The following is a 21123-nucleotide window of genomic DNA, read 5'->3' as shown; positions in this document are numbered from 1 at the left end:
CTCTGTAACCTAGGGGGTTTGCTAGGACTTCCTTTAGTGCTATTCTTCATGGTCAGTGGAAAACTCTGGCAACTCAATAAAGTGTGGACCAATAAGGACTCATAAATGAAGGTTTGAGTCACACCTTCCATCCCCGGGTGTTGAAGAAGGTAAGTTAAACAGAATTGGTGGCGGTGGAAAAGGAAGTGGTGATAATCAGCTTCATGGGTATTTATAAAGGCAGTGAACATTGCGCCTAAATTTCAAGTTAATTTTTGCTTTTCCTGCCTCCCTCTGCTCCTTTATATTTAGAGTGCTGGTGATAGCTCATGTTTTATAGGTAGGAGTATGGCATCATTCTGCAATAATGCAATAGCTAATGGTTTGTTTGTCATCTGTGTTAGGGATTTGGATTTTTTTCACCCAGATTAACTGGTCAGAATGGCTGCTGAGGAGCAAACTGTGTAGACTGCGATGGATATCTTCTGCTGCCCCCCCAGATCCATCCTCACCCTTTACCTCTTGCTCAGGTGTTCCAGGAGGCTGACTTTTATGGACAGTTCCTACTAGGTTCCTTTGCCCTCTGGCTTCCAGGTGGGTGTCAGCGAATGAGAGATACTGGTGGGATCTGGGAAAAGGGATAAGGTCGTGTTAGTGTATTTACTGCCCAGCTCTCTGCCTGCTGCGTTATACTGGGTTGGCTGCTTTCCTCTAACCAAGGTCTCCCCTGAGTTCCCTGGTTCTGGTAGCTGCTCCGTCTTTTGCCTCTCAGGCCCAGGGATATTAATAGCCCTGGGCACTGCATATTTCCTTGTTGTGTTCCTAAACTCTGCCTACACATTTATAAATAGTTCTTTTATTAAACTTTGCTGGACCTCCAAAGGCTACAATTATTATTTCCATTTTACTTTAGGCAACTAAGTCTAAGAAAGCCTAGGTAACTTGCATAAGTTCTCACAGCTAGTGAGCTGTGGAACTAAGTAATTGTGGAACTAGGACCTGTATCTGGTGACTCCAAGCCAGTGCTAAGTAGATGATATCAAATCCTGATTACTGCAACACATATTGTTAGCCAGGAGAAAAGTTTGAAAACATAACTTATTGGCATTCAAAATCTCAGGTTTCAGATATAATGATGAGAGTGGGGAGACTTGGGATATATCTAAAAAGAAAAAAAACGGCCAAATTTGAATATTATCAAGTCAGAGGGTCTGTTTCTAATATGATTTACAGACCACAGCCTTATCTACCTATTCCAAATGGGCCTCTGCTTCTTTGGTAATGTGTGATCTTTACTTTTTTCCTGGTCTGAGGTTCCTAATCTTTAGTTAAATAAAAGAGATATAGGTCACAGATTGATGGTGGTAGTGGTGTAGACAGAGGTCTTTGACCTAAGGCTTTTATTGTAGCTGCATTATGTTTTAAGGTAGAAAATAGTGCCACCTAAAATGGATGTGGGAGGGGTAAGTGGGGGTCTGGAATGGTGGGCTGCCAGAGGCAGCTGGCTCCAGCTGGAAGCCAGGGGAGATAAGCGAAAGGGGAACAATAAAAACCAACTCTATCACCCTTTAGGTCTGGCTGTAGGTCCTTTGTGAAAAGGTGATCAGGAATTAACAGGAAACGGAGACACCACATGTATAAGACAAAAACAAGTGAATTTAAGTTCAGGGAGACTTGGAAATGAAAACAGCAAGGAAATCTAAAAGGATCCACTAAATCAGTGTCAGTCTGTGCCTCCTATTGGAGAAAAGGGAAACTGGGATGGAATTTGCAGTGATGGAGTTAGTATAAGACTGTGAAGGAGGAATACTTAATGTGCAGATATACTTTGAGAAGAATAACGCGGGTGCTGGATTGTAGCACACAATGGAGTTAATGGTAAACCTGAATGTATTTGCATCTGGTTGGATAAATTATCAGTTATGCTGACATAATTATCAGTTATGCTGATGGAGTCACTAGAAAGTTTGAGAGAAGAATATTCATCTCACTTTGAGCTCACCCTTGTACAATGGAACACAAAATATATGGCGGCTTGCAGAGCTGGAGTACAACTCAGTAGTGTACAGTAGAAAGCCATGGGGCACATAAAAAAGAGAGCAGAGTTTTAGTTTCATTGCTTCATTGATTCAAAGGGCCAAAACAAATGAACAACAATTTAGAACAGGCTTAACTTTTCTCAGTAATAAGAGAGATGCTAAAGGAGAGGAAGTACTCTCTGAAATATGCAGTGAATGTCAAATGGGAACCAGGCTTAGGAATAACAGGGAGAAGGAGATGTAGATATATGCATTAATAACCCTGAGTGGGAAGAACAGTAGGAACACAAGCAGTTTAGGGGGTACATATAAATTATATGTTACATATATAAAATTTTTTCCATTTATATTTTATTTACAGTTGTTTGACTATGGGGTAGAATTGTTGAGGGCAGGTCAGCTAAGGTGGTGGATTATAGAGCATGGATTCTACAGAAAGGGAGAGCATGGGTGTTATGAATTTAGAAGCCCGCCTCCTGGGTGTTGGAGCAAAATGTAGGAAATAGGCAAGAAGAGGACTCCAAGTCAGACCAGGCAGATGACTTAACAGAGGGGTGGCTCCAGGACGGATAAGAGCTAGGATCCTATGTTGGAACCAGGTATGTTTAAACTGGCAAAGAATACAGTCTAGAAAGGGCAAGTGAGGACAGTATCCCTGGGTTTTGCACATATGAGAAGGTCCATTGAATAAAACACCTGGAGTATGACTTTTGCATCTAGATCAGTGGTGGTCTGTCCTTAAATTTAGTTTTAAGCACTTTTGTTGGGTGAGTAGATCAAAGTTGGAAGGTGTTTGCTGCTCCTCAGAGATAGGGTTTTGTACATTATTGTGGCTTGTGGTCATAAGAGGAGTAACAGTTGAGAGGAAGTGAGGAGGTGAGTCCTCTGCAGAGTGCTAGGCACTTCTATTTTCAGACCATACATTTTTGTTGCTTTAGGTAAATTTTGTAATCAGTGTTTTAATTTACTTATTAATTTACTAATAAGCCTCTGAATTTTGAAATCTGCCCACTGTTTGACTAAGAAGTTTCACTCTAAGGATTTATATTAATGAGATGCTTATTTATTTAGCTAACATTTATTGAGAGTCTACTATGTGTCTGGCACTGTTTTAGGCTTTGGGGATGTATCAGAAAATAAGACAAAGTTCCCTGCCCTCATGGAGCTTTCATTGTAGAGGAGCATAGAGAAAATAAACAACAAACAAAATAAAAAATAAAGTATTTAGTTTGTTAGAAGGTGATGCTTTAAAAAAGTAGAGCAGGGTAAGTGTGGGGTATAGGGAGCAGTTTGCAAAAGTAAATAGTTTTTAGCAAAGTCCCATTGAGCAGTTTTCACTGGAGGAAAGTTTTAAAGGTGGTAAGGAAGTTAGTCATGTGAATATCTGGTTAGAGCGAGAAGAATATTCCAGGAAAAAGCAGAAGCCAAACAAAATTGCAAAACTGTCAGGCACGAGCACCCTGGCATGTTTGAGGAACAGCATGGAGGGCAGGGTGCTGCAGTTGATTGAGGAAGGTGAAGGGGTGTGGGGAATGCAGAGAGAAGGAGAGCAGCCACTGTGAAGAGACGGGAGGTGCAAGACACACCGAGAAAACCATTTGAAAAGTCCACAGGCCTCAACTTGGTTGGAAGGAAGGAAATAAGATTAAAGAAGACAAATTAGAAATAAAAACTATAGGTTGTCAAAAGAATGTAGCTAATTTTGGGTTTCCCTGGTGGCGCAGTGGTTGAGAATCTGCCTGCCAATGCAGGGGACACGGGTTCAAGCCCTGGTCCAGGAAGATCCCACATGCCGCGGAGCAGCTAAGCCCGTGAGCCACATCTACTGAGCCTGTGCTGTAGAACCAGCAAGCTACAACTACTGAGGCCCACATGCCTAGAGCCCGTGCTCTGCAGCGGGGGAGGCCACTGCAGTGAGAAGCCCGCGCCCGGTGGCGAGGAGTAGCCCCTGCTTGCTACAACTAGAGAGAAGCCCGCATGCAGCAACGAAGACCCAATGCAGCCAAAAATAGAAATAAATCAATTAAGAAAAAAAAAAAGAATGTAGCTAATTTTTATTTCTGGAATGTGAGATACAGAAAATGGATTTAGTATTGTGATTAATGCAATTAAAAAGGCAGAGGAAGGAACTCTTTTCAACTCAGCTCTAAAAAGTGGAATTCATTCTTTAAAGGTTTACCTGCCCTGATATACTGAAATATATGGAAATATAAGGACATTTCAACCTGAGGCTTCATAATGTAGTATACGTAATAAAATAGCCATATGATCAGCCTTGACAACCAAAGTGTAAATCAAATTTAGTGTTTCTCAGCATCAGGCACTGTGAATTTATCACTGATATCTCAAAAATTCTCTTTTGGAAGTTTGATGTCAATAGCGTGGACAATGGAGTCAGATAGAACTTAGTTTAGATTTTGACTTTCTGTCTGCCCTTTGACAAGTTACTTTATTGCTCTGAGCCTCAACTTTCTCATCTATAAGATGATGCTGTATTCTCTAGCCCCCCACACCCACCCCTGCCCCGGCTTATTTTTCTCCAGAGAACTTGCTACCACCAGGCGTTCTAATGCATATTTACATGTTAACCTGAAAAAGAAGATGATGATAATATATATTTGTTATGATTGTTATGAAGATTATTTAATTTATTAAAGTATGCTTTATTAAAGCATAGAGTGGATGCTCAACAAATAATAGCAATTACTATTATTTTCTATCTCCTCATTTGCCTTTCTAATCTCTATGAGGTATTCACATACAAATTTTCCCCTTTTTTTTTTACTTGCATTATTTCTATCATTCTCTTGCTTATAGTCTCTCTTTTATACAGATGAAATAATTTTGTAATCACAAACAAGAAATGGCTCTAAATAGAAAATGAACGTATGATTATATATTGCCAACAACAAAAGCTTGGCATTAATTCTACTTAAACCAACCTTTGGGGTATATATTCCAGCATTTAAGTAGACAAATATAAATGATTTTACTCAAAAGGTCAGCTCATTTAGCCAGCAACTAACTCATTCAGCTTGAACAAGGTGTATTTCTCTTACAGTCACCATATATTCCTAGTTTCAAACTGAAATACATATTTGAGGCATGTGGATAATAGGAATCAAACAGACATGCCCAAGACCATGGTCAGATTCTTTTGCAGTTTAGGTGTCTGAATATCTAGTCGTAAAATTTTAGAATTTCATGTTTTGTAACTCAGAAGTGCAGGAAATATTTGTCCAAAGATCCAAAGATTTTTTAAAAAGTCTTTACTTTTTTCTTTTCCCCAAGTACTGATCAATTTTCACTGATTTTTAAAAAAATTGAAGTATAGTTGCGTACAGTATTATGTTATAGGTGTACAACATAGTGAATCACAATTTTTAAAGGTCATACTCCACTTATAGTTATTATAAAATATTGGCTATATTCCCCGTGTTGTACGATATATCCTTGTAGCTTGTTTTATACCTAATAGTTTGTACCTCTTACCCTCCTGCCCCTAGAATGCCTCTCCCTCTTCCCTCTCCCTACGGGTAACCACTGATTGTTCTTTACATCTGTGAATCTGCATGTTTCTGTTATATTTACTATTTGTTGTATTTTTAAGAGTCCATATGTAAGTGATATCGTACAGTATTTGTCTTTCTCTGTCTAACTTATTTCACTTATCATAATGCCCTCCAATTCTCTCCATTGTTGTTGCAAGTGGCAAAATTTCATTCTTTTTTATGGCTGAGTAGTATTCCATTGTATGTATGTATGTGTTTATATATATATATATATATATATATATATATATATATATATATGCCACGTCTTCTTTATCCATTCATCTGTCTGTGGACACTTAGGTTGCTTCCATATCTTGACAATTGTAAATAATGCTGCTATGAACATTGGGGTACATGTGTCTTTTCGAATTAGTGTTCTTGTTTATTTTGGTTACATACCCAGGAGTGGAATTGCTGGGTCATATGGTAGTTCTATTTTTAGCTTTTTGAGAAACCTCCATACTGTTTTCCACAGTGGCTGCACCAACTTACATTCTGACCAACGGTGTACAAGGGTTTCCTTTTCTCTACATCCTTGCCAACATTTGTCATTTGTGTTCTTTTTGAGGATAGGCACTCTGACAGGTGTGAGATGATATCTCATTGTGGTTTTGATTTGCATTTCCCTGATGATTAGCAATGTTGAGCATCTTTTCATGTACCTGTCAGCTATCTGCATTTCCTCTTTGGAAAAATGTCTATTCTGTCCATTTTTTAATCAGGTTTTTTTTTTTTTTTGATGTTGAGTTGTATGAGCTGCTTATATATGTTGGTTATTAATCCTTTATCAGTCATATCATTTGCATATATTTTCTCCCATTCAGTACATTGTCTTTTCATTTTGTTGATGGTTTCCTTTGCTGTGCAAAATTTTTTTTTTTAGTTAGGTCCCATTTGTTTATTTTTGCTTTTATTTGCTTTGCTTTAGGAGACAGAAACAAAAAAATATTGCTGTGATTTATGTCAAAAAGTGTTGTGCTATGTTTTCCTCTAGGAGTTTTATGGCATCTGGTCTTATAGTATAATTGATCTTGATCTGTTATACTGCATGTGGCTGCTCATTTATTAATCTCTGGGTATTTTATGGAGTGAAAAAATTAGAAAATACTGTCCTTATGTTTTAACTTCTTTTTTTATACCATGAACTTTAACTCGTGGTACTTTGGGAGTTTTCAAAAAAATTCTTCACAACATATTCTCTGTATGTAAATAATAATATAGCCAGTAATAAACTGAAAGGTTACATACTTTATATATGCATTCATTCAACAAACACTTAAGGATGCTATATTCATTCAAGAAATAGTTATGGAGAATTTACTATGTGTTGGGCACAATTCTAAGTGCTCAAATTCAGCAGTGAACAAAACAAAGATACTGTATTACATGCTTCATAATAAATTATTGTATTGATAGAATTTTGAAGTTTTATAGCTGTAAGGGGATGTAGAAGGTATAGCAAAATATAATAATTTTACAACCAAATAGACTTATGCCAGAGAGCTTAAGTAACTTCCCACAAGGCCACTCAATTAATGTCAGAACAGGAACTAAAAGTTGTTTGGTGATTTCTACTACATCATCTGATCATCAGTTCTTGCCATGAACATAGAAGAAACTAAACATCTTTGTATATGTATCTCGGGATCTCCTTCCTTTCCTAAGGCATAACAAAAAGGTTAAATATCAGATGTTTATGTTTCAGGTGACTTTGCCATTTGTGGTTATTTTTGTTAAGGTTTTTGTCCATCTGTTCTAAGATCGGTTCACCCAGCCCAGGCCAATTACCATGATAAAAACCACCTTTGTTGATGATATATGTGATGCAGAGAGTGAATTCTGAGTCATATTGGTTGTATCCTATCTGATTAACATTGAGCCTAAGTTTTTCCACGATGTAGTTGGTTGCCTCTTGTTAAAAGTTGGTTATTTCTTTAGAGTCAGTAATTTACATCACCATTAAAATGTCCAGATTGTGAGATAGGCCTTCTGTCTTCAGAATGAAGCAATTCAAGGTTAAGGCTGTGAAGGAGTAGCCTTTAATTCAGGTATTCTAGACAATTGTCCTGGAAAATGAATGTAAAAGAGAATGCTGGGGTACTTAATTTTTAATAATCTAACATATTGGTAATCACCTCAGGTACATTCTTTTAGTCCTGCCAGAAACTCAGAGATGGATTTGGCAGAAGGAAGGAGCAGACTAAGTGATACAGTGCTTCCTCATTACATTATAGGAAGCAAGTGAAAGCTAAAAGAGCTAATATTTCACTGTTTAATGTAATTTCATTGGTAAATATGAGGTGCCAGAAAATTGATGTTTATGTCCCTTGAGGGCAGCAGATTATTTAACTTTATTGCTACTTAAGTTCACTTTTAGTCCTAAAAGTCAGAAAAAGTTGAGACATGCATTAACCTTTATTAAGGTACAGTGAGAGCTTCCCTGGTGGCACAGTGGTTAAGAATCTGCCTGTCAATGCAAGGGACATGGGTTCGAGCCCTGGCCTGGGAAGATCCCACATGCCGCAGAGCAACTAAGCCTGTGCGCCACAACTACTGAGCCTGCGCTCTAGAGCCTGTAAGCCACAACTACTGAGCCCACTTGCCACAACTACTGAAGCCTGTGCGCCTAGAGCCCACGCTCCGCAGCAAGAGAAGCCAACGCAATGAGAAGCCCGTGCACCGCAACGAAGAGTAGCACCCACTCACTGCAGCTAGAGAAAGCCTGTGCACAGCAACGAAGACCCAACACAGCCAAAAATAAATAAATAAATGTTTAAAAATACAATGAAACAATAAGCATTTCTTTTCTAAAGCCCCATTACCACAACATTAGTAAATGTTGCACGAAAAGACCTGTGCGTGCAAATATATTGTCACTGGAAATGAATTGAAGGCATCAAAAAGGTCTTTTGCAAAAGATTAATTGGTGTTATAGACTAAATCAAATTACAGAAAACTTGTCAAGCACCAACCCCTAGATTCTCATTTTTCTGTTGTCCTTGTCTCTCTTCCGCATACTTGAAGACAGTACACAAGTGAAATTACAACTTAGCAGAAGAATGGATCTAACCATTGGAAGTTGTCTTTCAGTGAGACCTGAGAGCATATCTTTTTGACCATGGTCCTCCCTGGACTTTATTAGCATTCTCTCCAGGAACTGACATAGAAATCTCTTTCTGTGACTTTCTTCTTTAAAGAAGTAAAAGAAATTTACAAGCCAGAGGTAGCTATTTAGCCCTTGACCTTTAATGATGCAAAATGGAATATTAGAGTTACTTAATAATAATTTTTTTAAGTCTATCTTTGTTTTACTTACATAACCTCGTTTAGGAAATGATAGCAACCATAAAGTAAGAAGTGACTAGCAAGCATATAAGCCTTTGGAAGACAATTTTCCCTTGCCAACCTCTTCCTCTAGGGCACAATTTCAGAGAGTGATATTCATGCTAGTGCTCTAGAGACATCATGTTTATTTTCTTGCTGTAGGAATTAAAGAGCAAAAGTTGATCCTTAATGCAATGGTGCCAGAGAATAACAGAGGCATTCTTAGGATGGGAAAGTCAGCATTTCTAAATGGCCTGATATATATTCAAAATAGTTCTTTTATAGGAATTTGCTTACCTAGTAGTTTTTGTTTGTCACCTTACCTGTTCTCTTTAATGTATGTACTTGGAGTGGGGAAGGCTAGCTGTGAGATTATAGATAGCAATTAGTCTTGTACAGACCTGAGTTGAGAGGCAGCCTAGGGGTTTGAGCAGGAATTCAAATTTTGTCTCTTTCATTGTATATGTTTGGGCAAGTTACTCAACCTCTTTAAGCCTCAATTTTTTTTCTTTTTAGTTGTCTAATTGAAATAATAGTAACTACCTTTCGGTGTTGTTTTGAGAATAATATGTGAATAATAAATATAAAGTGCTTAGCATAACTTCTGGTAATAGCAAATCATGGATTTACTGGACTTGCCCTTGAGGAAACTAAGTTTTGTCAATATATTCCAACTAGTTTCAATGGACAAAGATTTTTTTTTTTGCCTATTAAGTGCCAGCACTGTATTCAGCCTCAAGATACAACAGGGACAATATAGAAAAGAGAACTCTTGGACCATAAGGCAACAATGGTAAAGACTTAAGGAAGGCTGCTATGAGAGGTGTCCTAATTCTGACAATTCCTGAAGGGCTCACTCTCTTCCTCATTTCAAGAAGAGCTTCATAGAAATGGCTTTATTGACCTCATGGCTGAAGTAATTGTATATGCCCAGACTAAGGTTGGGTTTGATATCCTTGTAACAAAGTTATTATTGAAATTCCATCATGCTTTGATATCTAACTCAATGTTATGAAATTTATTTCCCAGCTTGTATAGTTAATGTATCAGGGCTTACTTAGAATTTCTAGGTAATCATTTTGTAGCAAGTTGACACTACGGTGATAGTCTCCTTTGGATCACTATGGAAATTTGAAATACAGGCTGAACCTCAGTATAGAATGATATTAATAAATTTAATTAATATTTAACAAGACTATGCCATTCGTATAGAAAACTAGGGAACTCCAAGGCACGAAATTCTTGATCTTATGAATTTGACTCCAAAGCTGAATTTGTGGTGACACATTTTCTGTTTAGATTTTTTTGATCTCACAGGCTGCCTTCCTGAGGCTCATATAGCAGTCTTCCCCGGAGCATTCTACTTATACCTACTGTCAGTAGGTTGCCAGTAATTGGGGTTATCTCAAAGCTCAGGCCCTGACTTGGGCCAAACAAGAAGCAGTAGTGTCAAACATGAAACAAATATGAGGGAAATACTGCTTTCATTTTGTTTTTTTTTTGCAGTACGCGGGCGTCTCACTGCTGCGGCCTCTCCCGTTGCGGAGCACAGGCTCTGGGCGCGCAGGCTCAGCGGCCATGGCTCACGGGCCCAGCCGCTCTGCGGCATGTGGGATCTTCCTGGACCGGGGCACGAACCCGTGTCCCCTGCATCGGCAGGCAGACTCTCAACCACTGCGCCACCAGGGAAGCCCCTGCTTTCATTTTTATTAAATTAAGAAAAAAGCATTGTGTGTATTTTGTTATAAGCATGAATATTTTGAAGTGATGGTACGAACTTCCTTTGACTTCACCCAAATAATATGCATACAACTTTTTTGCTCTGTGCGTTAGAACTTACATTCATCCTTCAAAAAACCAAATAATTATTTTCCCATTAAAAAAACAACAGAGCTTCTAATCTTGAAAAAATAATTATTTTACCATTGTATCCTGAAAAAATTCTAGCAGAACATAAAGAAATTTGAAGTTTCAGTTAATTTATCAAGTATATCGTAAATAGATGTAAAACTTCACTTAGGCTAACTTTTTTTGATATATTAACTAGTTAAAAAAGATAAAAGTTAATATGTGAGTCTCCTTCGTATTTTGGACTCTCCCTTTCTTCATTTCCTCCCTTTTCTCCTACTCTTCCCACCTCTGCCAACTAACTTGCTCCTCTCAGAGGCAAATCATCAAACCAGTGTTTTGGCTGGCTTTTTCTAGGAATGTTCTGGCCTGGCTTCATGAAGAGAACATGTGTAGGTGCTCTAGCCGAGCTGTATCTACAAGTTATCTTAGCCCAGGCAGCAGACATGTGAGTGAAGCTGTTATGATTCCAACCCCCAAATGCTGAGTCACTCCCAGTTATTCTAATGTTTCTAGAAGCAACACACCATCATTGTGCCCTGCATTCCTGACCCAAGGATTTCAGGAATATCATGAAATGGTTGTCTTACACTGCTAAGTATTGGAGTTGTTATGATGCAGTAGGAATTGGATAGTATGTTTCAATATCTGATACAGCTAGAATTTACTTGTTATTCTTCTTCAGGTATCTTGGGTTAGTCTTGTTACCTTTTCAATACGTGTTAGAAACACTGTAGTCCCCCACAAAGCCCCTTTTCTACCACCATTGCCACTAAGTATTGATATATATAAGTATATAAATATAATATATATATATAATTTTTTAGGTTGGCTTAAAAATGATAGAATATTATAATATTGAGGGCTTTTCTATTGAGAAACAGGATATATATTTCTATTTGTAAACATTTTAAAATGTCCTTTAGTAAAATTAAAAATTTTCAATTTTATAAATCTTTCACATTATCTGTTAAGGGTATTCTTAACTATCGTATCTTTTTATTACTATTATAAATTGGGTATTCTCTTCTATTATATTTTTAAGTAGTTATTATTTGTATATTTCAAGACCATTGATTTATGCAGTAATGTGGCAGGACCACCTTGATGAATTTTGTTATTGCTACTTACGAATTTTTAGTTGCTTCTCAATCTGTCTATCTAAAACAATATTAAGGCAGGATCTCAATCTTATTTTATCGATATTTTTTTAATCAGGAATATATGCTGAATTTTATTAGTGCGTCTTTGGCATCTCTAGAGATGATCACATAATTTTTCTCCTTGAATCTATTAATATGATGAATTATATTAAAACATTTTCACTATTCATACATTTATTCATCAACTTAGTACATACTTACTCAAAGTGCAAAGCTCTGTTCTAGGTATTGGGGAGACTGAGGTATTTAGAAAATCTAGATATTGGATTTATTGTGGCATGAATCCCACTAGGTTATGGAATATTATACTTTAATATATTGCTGTATTTTATTTGCCAGTGTTTCATTTAGGACTTTGGGGGTAATTTCCCAAATGAGAGTGGTCCATAGTTTTCTATTTTTGTGTTTTCTTGGCTTTTGGTTTCAATGTTAATCTGGCTTTGGAAACATAATTTGAAAACATCATTTAATTTTCCAAAGGCTCCTTCCTGCCTTCCTCTCTGAATGTCTGCCTGTCCATCTGTATTTTTTTTTCTTTTCCTCCCCTTATTTCATCCTTCCCTTCCTTTCTTTTTCACTTTTTAAACTGATTTTTTTCCCTTCTCTATCATTCTCTTTTTCCTTACAGCTTTTGTTTTTATTTCTACTTCTAGACCTGATAATTGCTATGAGCTGCTAAGCTACATAATAGGTTCTTATTATAATAATAAAACACATATACAAAAAGATGATTAAAGTTAAACAATTAGGACAGAACAAAACCAGTTAGAAAATATATACCCGTCATCTTGGCTGAGTTAATGGTCACAGCTATGTACTAACATTAATTTTTGGCTTGTGAACCCAACAGTTCTCTTTGCCTCTAGGAATCTGAATTATCTATACATAATTGCATATATATTCAAAGATGTATTAAGTGTGTTCTCTGGAAACAACCTGTCTTTTAATAGGGAAGTATAGTGAATAGCTATAACTATTAAAATGATTGAGATAGTTCTGTACTATGTATGTATCTATCTATATAAATATAGATATGGAACAATCTTTAAGATGCACTATTACATGGAAAAAATCAGATATGTTTTTTTGCTTGTATAAAAGAAATATTGTTGAATGAATATATGGGTGGATGAATAAGGGTAGGTAGGTATATAGGTATGAATCAATACATTGCTTTTCCTATCTTGCTAGGCTACAGGAAAATCATTGGGAAATCAATTTCCAAACCTTTTCAGAGTTAGAAAAAATTCAATTATATGTCTCACAGAGTTTGTGGTTATGAAATTCCATGTTTGCTTCTTGGGACTAAGGATTATAGTGTGTAGCAGTGACAATACCACATAATTTTCTCTTTCTGGACTCACTTGAGAGCTATATTTTTTAGTCTCCCCTGCAGTTAAGCTGGGGCTATGGAATATAGGCAGAAATGATTTATACCACTTTTAGATCTGACCTTTTATTCAATTAATTCTAACTCTCTCCTCATGGCAACTACAGGGTTCATATCTTCCTAATGGAGTACCTAATGAGAGTCCTTGAACTACCTTTTAGAAGAGAGTTGACCAACCCACACTGATGTAAGCTATAAACAAACTTTCAGTGTGTTATAAAATGAGATTGAGGGGTAACTTGTTGCTGTAGCATAGACTAGCTCATCCTGACCAATATATACTGAAAAGGTTTCCTTTAGAACTGAGCACTTCCTAGGCAAATTTGTATGACAGGAGAAAGGCTTTGATTAAGAAGTCAGTATGGTGAAGAAACCAAAAATAGAGATTCTGCAGAGAGGAGATTTGTATAAAATTATTCTGCTTTAGAAATTCTGAGAATTTAAGATTGGAATTATGACTGCTTAGGGGTGAAATTTTGCCTGGAACATATCTGAGTTTCCAATGTTGCCAGGAGAATAGATTTTAAGTATGAAGTCATCAGCCTCCCCCAGAGGGCTCTTCTTTATGCCATCTAAGTCCAGACTTAGAGATGATTTGAGATGCTAGATATGTCTCTGAAGAGTTACCTTGGAGGAAATAAAGCATTTAAGATTTATTACATATTTGAAACATGAGCAAGTTTAAACAATTTTCCCTTTATTATAGCAATTCCTGATTACAACTTTAAACAAACTACTTGAAATAAAAATAAGTTAAAATATTTAAAAATTTTCTACAATTATAAAAACAATTACATACAAGAAAGTAAGACAGAACACACTGAACAAGGCTGTTAATCTGAATACTAAATGTCCAGAAGTCATAAATGAATCAATAGACTGAGCTTCATAAATCTGACGGTACCAGGGAGGCAAAGAAAAAAAAAAAAACATGATGATACAGAGGAGGTAAAGGAGGAGAGAAAAGGAAGAAGGCAGAGATATCTTGTTGGATAATAAGACTATATATATTTTAGTCATAAAATATATATAGCCTCAAGCCATTGAACCAGAAGCACATAATTGTAGTAATACAATGATAACAATAAAAATGTGCAATTATGTAGTTTGTTAGATCACCCTCTTTTCCCCTTTCAGAGGGCGATGTCCTCTAACCTATGTTAGGCACAATGTCTAGTCTTCCTTTCCTCCCTGTGCCCTCTCCAGAACGTTCCTATAGCACATAAGCTTGTGCCATCACTTCTGACTTTGCTGTGGGCTTCCTTCTTGCACCACTGATCACTGACTTGCACTCCAAGTGATACATTTGTGCTTTATCTTTATGAGAAATCAGGGGCAGATGGAGGAATACAGTTATTCCTTTACCACTCCCAAGACTAGCATATTCAATGGTGTGAATATATGATTATCGGTCTACTGAGGGATTAGTGCCATTTCAAATGGGAACTAAAATGTAGGAACAAAACTATTAGATTCCTAGATAATTTGGTTTACCCCTGGAGTCTTAAAAGGTATTTAGACATAGGCCTTTCAAAAGGAGATGGGTATGGGGATTACCCTACTTTATTCTTTTGTTAAAGTTAGTTAACATACAATACTATGTGCCGTATCTCTGAAAAGGATACCAGAGTCTTGAAAGAGCTACACTGAGCTTTAGTGTCAGTTATTATACAACCACAGTAACAACCTGCCCAACCAAACAAAGAAATATTCATGGCCCCAAATAACTCCTCTGATGACCATTAGAAGCACACAAATTTACTCTCTTACCAGTGGACAATCATCTAACTTTATCAGGCTTTCACAAGTACTTTATGTTTTTTCAAAGAAGTTTTGTAATTAAGAAATTACAGTAAAACAGCAAATTTAAAAACCAAAAACACAGGGTTACTGAGCTCTGTGTGTCACATTGTCTTATTATAACTCAATGAATTCCCTTCCAAAGTAAAGTTAAAATGAACTGGAAGAACACATACTGATGATCTGGTCTAACCACATAATTTTATACATGAAGAAACTGAAGCTAAGAAGCATAAAGGACTTACTTAAGGTCACATAGACAATGGTAGGTTCAGGTCTGAAATGTGAATGACACATCAAGTAAGCAAATATTTACTCTGACTGCTAGATCTCTTTGTAATCCCCAAATCCTAAAACAGTATACCTATCAGATTTGGTTTGTTCTGGAATATCATGTCCTTTTTTAAAGTAAATGAACTAGTTTATTGATGCATTCAAAACTTATTTTTTTGTATGTCTGTGTGCCATGAGGTATGCTAAGCATTGCTGTAGTTGGTAGGACAAAAATCAAAACAAACCCCCAAACTGTGAATTTTAAGGACATGAAAAAGGATATGTAGTCACTTCCTTAATAAAGATAACTAATTAATTCAGCAAAAATTATAGCATCCTTGCTGTGTGCCAGACACTGTTCTAGGTTCTGGGGAATATATCTGTGAACAAGGTAAAGCCTCTGGTGGCAGGTACATAAAATCTGGGGATGAAGCAAAAATGAATGAGCAATTATGAAACAGTTAGTGCTGTAAAAGGTTAAAGCAAAGAGGCCCCTGAGGGCCCCCCAAAAGGAACATAACCCCAGCTTTGGAGTGGTGGGGAGGTAAGGGAAGTTCCCTGGAGCAAGGAATGCAAAACAAATGTCTAACAGGTTAATATCTATGACTTAAAAGGCAGAGGTTTTTCTGTGAAATTAAATTTGAGCAGATGACATAGGATAGTATTTGCTTTCCAGTTTGAAGTGGTTCTCACTGTCTACTGAAATGATTTGCTAAAAGTCTTTTAAGAAATGGAAAATAGTAGTTTTAATCTAATACTCCACTACTTTGAGTCTGTCATAAGAAAATAATCTAAAGGGCTTCCCTGGTCGGTGCAGTGGTTAAGAATCCGCCTGCCGGGCTTCCCTGGTGGCACAGTGGTTGAGAGTCCGCCTGCCGATGCAGGGGACACAGGTTCGTGCCCCGGTCCGGGAGGATCGCACATGCCGTGGAGCGGCTGGGCCCGTGAGCCGTGGCCGCTGAGCCTGCGCGTCCGGAGCCTGTGCTCCGCAACGGGAGAGGCCACAACAGTGAGAGGCCCGCGTACTGGAAAAAAAAAAAAAAGAATCCGCCTGCCAATGCCGGGGACACGGGTTTGAGCCCTGGTCCGGGAAGATCCCACACGCCGCGGAGCAGCTAAGGCTGTGCGCCACAACTACTGAGCCTGTGCTCTAGAGCCTGCGAGTCACAACTACTGAGCCTGTGTGCCACAACTGCTGAAGCCCGTGTGCCCATGCTTCCACAACCATAGAAGCCACTGCAATGAGAAGCCCGCACACTGCGACGAAGAGTAGCCCCTGCTCGCCGCAACTAAAGAAAGCCCACGTGCAGCAACAAAGACCCAATGCAGCCAAAAATAAATTAATTAATTAAAAAAATAAGTCTAAAAAAAGAAAAATAATTTATAGCCTTGAATATCTTTAGGATAGTGTTCACTGTAATGAAATATTGAAGACAAAGTAAATATTTACTAATAGAGGAAATGTTAGTTAGATTTGGTTATACTTATGCTATTATTAGAAATAATGGTTATGAAAATGGCATGAAGAGTAGCCTTTCTGCCTGTCACAGGAGGTAGAAATGGGGGGAGGAGACTACAGAGGGGCAAGAAAAAGACAGGAAGACCCAGGAAAAAGCAAAGTATTTAAGCCAGAATCAGTCTAAGGTTTTCCTGAACATTGAAGCTTTTTGCTCATCTTAAATAGTGGCTTTCAAAAACATTTTTTGGAAGGGAAATATCTTTAATAAAAATGATATTGTCTGTGGACATCCAATATATAAAACCTATAAATATATGAAAGCAATATTTTATTAATAATGATTGATTTGAAAAATTCAAATTTTTAGCACTTATTGTACTTAAAATAAGTCAGTTAATGACATCAATGAGACAGTTTTGATGGATTCAACAACCTGACATTGGGTTTTATGGATGACAGTTGCCATCTTCTGCTAGTCTCAGCTTCCATTTTATTTCTTTAGCTTTATTTTGGCTATAGTATATGAAGAAACTTCTGATTGATCCCAGTGAAAAAGTGACATGCTTGTAAAGCTTTATAGAAGCAAACATATGCAATTCATAAAAAGAACAGGACAAAGACTAATCAATTGCACACTTAAAAGAAGGTTAAGTATGTGCTTAGAATTGGCAAGAAGATCTGTATTCTGACACTAAACAAAGGCACGTTAGTTTGGCAGCCCTTATTAAGTGGTATCCTCCAATATGTTGGAAATTTGTTGCAAAACACGTTTGAGTAAGTATGTTGAAGTTTATTTTAGTGTGTAATATAGCTTAAAAATACATGCATATACTGTATATGAAAAATGAAATCTAATCAAACATTTATATACTCTCTGAAGATGGAAATTATTATATACATTGCATCTTATTTGAATGACAATTTTCATAAGTATTATAGCATGTGTTTTCTTTGCCAGGAAATGATATTTATTATAAATAAGATGCAGATAATTTGAGGAAAAGTTTTGGAGAAAGCTATTCTAAAAAATTGTAGTACTATAAACCATTGTACCTTCTCCCAGATTCCTGTCTCCAGCACATATAATAAATGTCAGTGGGATAATAAATCTGCAGGTGTTCATGGAGAGAGCAAAATGAGCTGGGGAGCAAGGACGCATTTATGTCAAGGAACAGAAAGGAGTAGAGGTGGGCTATGCAGTTGAAGAGGAAAGGACTGGGAAGGTGATCTCAGGCTGGAGGACGGCACATAAAAGATGGAATAGTCTGACTTAGGGGGAGTAATGGGAGGGGATTTACTGTCCTATAACAAATAACTATAAAATTGACAAAATATACAAAGTGATTGTTTTCAGGTGTTGAGCAACCTGCAGAGCAGAGTAGCCGTCTTTGAGAGAAGGGAAACACTGGAGGTGAACTTGGCATTCATCCAGGTTTTCTGCCTTTTTGCCTTTCCAAGGCATGGAACAAAGGAGTGGAGCCTAAAAAGCAAAGATCTTGTTGGGCACAGGAAACAGAGATCCCAGTATGGGAAGGCTGATGTGTTTAGAATTTGTGGAGAAGTGTCCCAGGGAAGGGTGTTTCTCTGTACAGAGAAGGAGCTCTAAGAATCTTCATAGTGTTTCCTTGAGTTTTGGCTGAATGCTAAGCTATACATGTGCAGGATGACTATGAGGTCTTACAAAGAACATATGCAAGGCTTTCTGAGATGAACAGAGATTCTGGAGCTTGCACAGTGTTGAGAGATATTGGTTTTCTCACCAGCTAGAATACCCTAAACATTTAGTTGAAACTTCAGAATGGCCATACTTTAGGAGTAGGTTTACTCTAACCTAGAATGAGGGTTAATCTAGATCTGCTCTAACAAAGCCCAACAGGGTCAAATGAAGTTGTCAGTAAATTGACTGGCTTCCAAAGCAAAACTCAACATCCTTTATAGGAAGACAATATAATCCAGTCATTGAACAACATAACATTCATAGTGTCCAGCATCCACTAAAATAATCATTAACATGTAAAGAAGCAGGGAAATGTGACCTATGACAAATAGAAAAATCGCTTAATAAAAACAGGGCAAGAAATGATAGAGATAATAAAATTATTAGACAAGGATTTAAAAACAGTACATATGTATACACACATATATATATATTTCCTTATTTTGTTCATGTATTCTTATAAATCCCTGACTAAGGACTACATGAACATAATGAGAAATGCTAGAAATACCAAAGAACTGAATGGTACTCACAGAGCTAAGAATACAATACCCCAAATGAAAAATACATTGGATGGGATTAAGAGCAGATTAGACATTGCAGAAGAAAAGATATGTGATTTTTAAAAAACATAGCAACAGAAATTATCAAAGATGAAGGATGACAAAAAAGACTGAAATAACATGAAAAACGTCTCAATTACCAATGAGCAGGGCAGGCTTCACAGGCGTGCAACCTTTCCGGACACATAGATTCTACATTAAGAAGGGGTTATCACTTGGTTTAATGTTCTTCTGTTGCCTCTTGAAATTTTTAAACAATTTTTGAATGAGGGATCCCTCATTTTAATTTGCACTGGACCCTGCAAATTATTTAGCTTTTGCTGCCTAGAGGTTAATACTAAACCATCTGACATGCATGTAATAGTTGGAATCTTAGAACTGATAGGCAGTGGGGGGTGTAGCACAAAAAGTATTTTAAAAAATAATGGTTGCAATTATTTCCAAATTCCTACTGGTCCAAGAAGCTCAATGAAACTAAATCACAAAGAACATGAAGAAAGGTACTCCAAGGATAATCATAATCAAGTTGCTTAAAACCAGTCAGAAAGAGAAAAATTAGACGTTAAAATGGTGGGATGGTTAATTTTGTCTGCCAACTTGGCTGGGCCATAGGCTTCCCAGATATTTGGTTAAACAATTTTTTGGGTGTTTCTGCAAGGGTGTTTTTGGGTGAGATGAACATTTAATTTAGTAGACTTTAACATCCTATTACATTAACATTTTAATCAGTAGAGTAAGGCAGATTACCCTTCATAATGTGGGTGGCCTCATCCAATCAGTTGAAAGGCTGACTAGAACAAAAAGGCTGGTCTTTCTCTAGGTAAGAGAGAATTCTACAGCCAACTGCCCTGACTTCATCTGCGGCATCGCCTCTTCCTGCCTGATGGCCTTGCAACTGGATCATCTGCTCTCACTAGGCCTCCCATACCATCGACCTGCCCTGAAGATTTTGGATTTATCAGCCTTCGTAATCATATGAGCCAGTTCCTTATAGTAAATCTCTATCTGTCTGTCTGTCTGTCTATCTAGTTATCATCTCTGTTGGTTCTCTGGAGAACTTTAATACAAATGCTATTCTTGGAAAAATGTTATCTGTCTCAGAAAAGTGGTTCCAATGGTCAATAAGAATTTGATGTTAAGAGGCATGTGAAGAGGTTAAATAAACTTATTTCATGAAATGTGAAGGTGGAAAAAAGTAATATTTTAAATATAATGTGTTAATTTACAGGGCATGTGATTTAAAATAAATATGTAACCAAATAAATCAAATATGCACATATTTACTTTTAAAGTTTATATTCTTATTAGTATACATATAGTCAATCAGGCTCTTATTCTCATTTTTATTGTGTTTGTATTCTAATTTGGATAATGAAAGATTATCTTATCTTCTGATATTCTGGGTTGAATTATATTCAGGCAGGCATATGTGGTAATTTCATTGAGCTATAGTTGTCTTACATGTAATAGGGAAATAAAATAGTACCTACTCCTTATGGATATTTTGGGAATGAAATGAGATAATGAACGTAAAATGTTTAGTTTAGTGCCTGGTACATAGTTATTATTCAGTAATTATACATATATATATATATTTTTTTCTTTAAAAGCCTCTATAAGGTGGAGTTAAAGAATCAGCAGAGTTAAATTAATTTTTTTTTGCAAGGGTTGGAAAATTGTTAGCATTCAGATAATTGAAGCTAGGTTCTGTTACTTCTGCATGCGAACCCAAGGACATATTTTTCACTGTGTATTATTTTTTGGGAAAATGTGATTTTTCTATTATTCTTCCCTTTGGCTAGAAAAAGCAGCTGGAGTAATGAGCTTATTGCTCTGTGAAGAAGAGATTATTAATTCTTACTGTAAGCCTGAGAGAAAGGATATAAGTTGCATCAATTTGGGGGGAATATATTAAGTATTGTATAATTGTAATTGATTTTAGGAACAATTTATCTTGCTTCTCTATCAGCAGGATAAGCCTCCTCTAAAAGGCCCTAACAATGACATTTCAGAC

The 21123-nt window shown here is 36.9% G+C and overlaps 1 long non-coding RNA gene across 1 annotated transcript in view; it reads right to left on the bottom strand.

The window, feature by feature from the left end:
* Positions 1-5847: 5847 nt before the first annotated feature.
* The window catches only part of LOC149750729 (uncharacterized), a 41724-nt gene continuing 26448 nt past the window's right edge, over positions 5848-21123 (bottom strand). The window contains exon 3 of the long non-coding RNA XR_016394976.1: positions 5848-13924. This is a non-coding gene — a long non-coding RNA (uncharacterized LOC149750729). The remainder of the gene's footprint in view (positions 13925-21123) is intronic.

The sequence above is a fragment of the Delphinapterus leucas genome, chromosome 1, assembly GCF_059928025.1.
Source record: "Delphinapterus leucas isolate spDelLeu-1000000601 "Yukka" chromosome 1, BTC_Dleu_Yukka2, whole genome shotgun sequence".
Lineage (NCBI taxonomy): Eukaryota > Metazoa > Chordata > Mammalia > Artiodactyla > Monodontidae > Delphinapterus > Delphinapterus leucas.
This window is presented reverse-complemented; position numbering and strand designations above follow the sequence as displayed.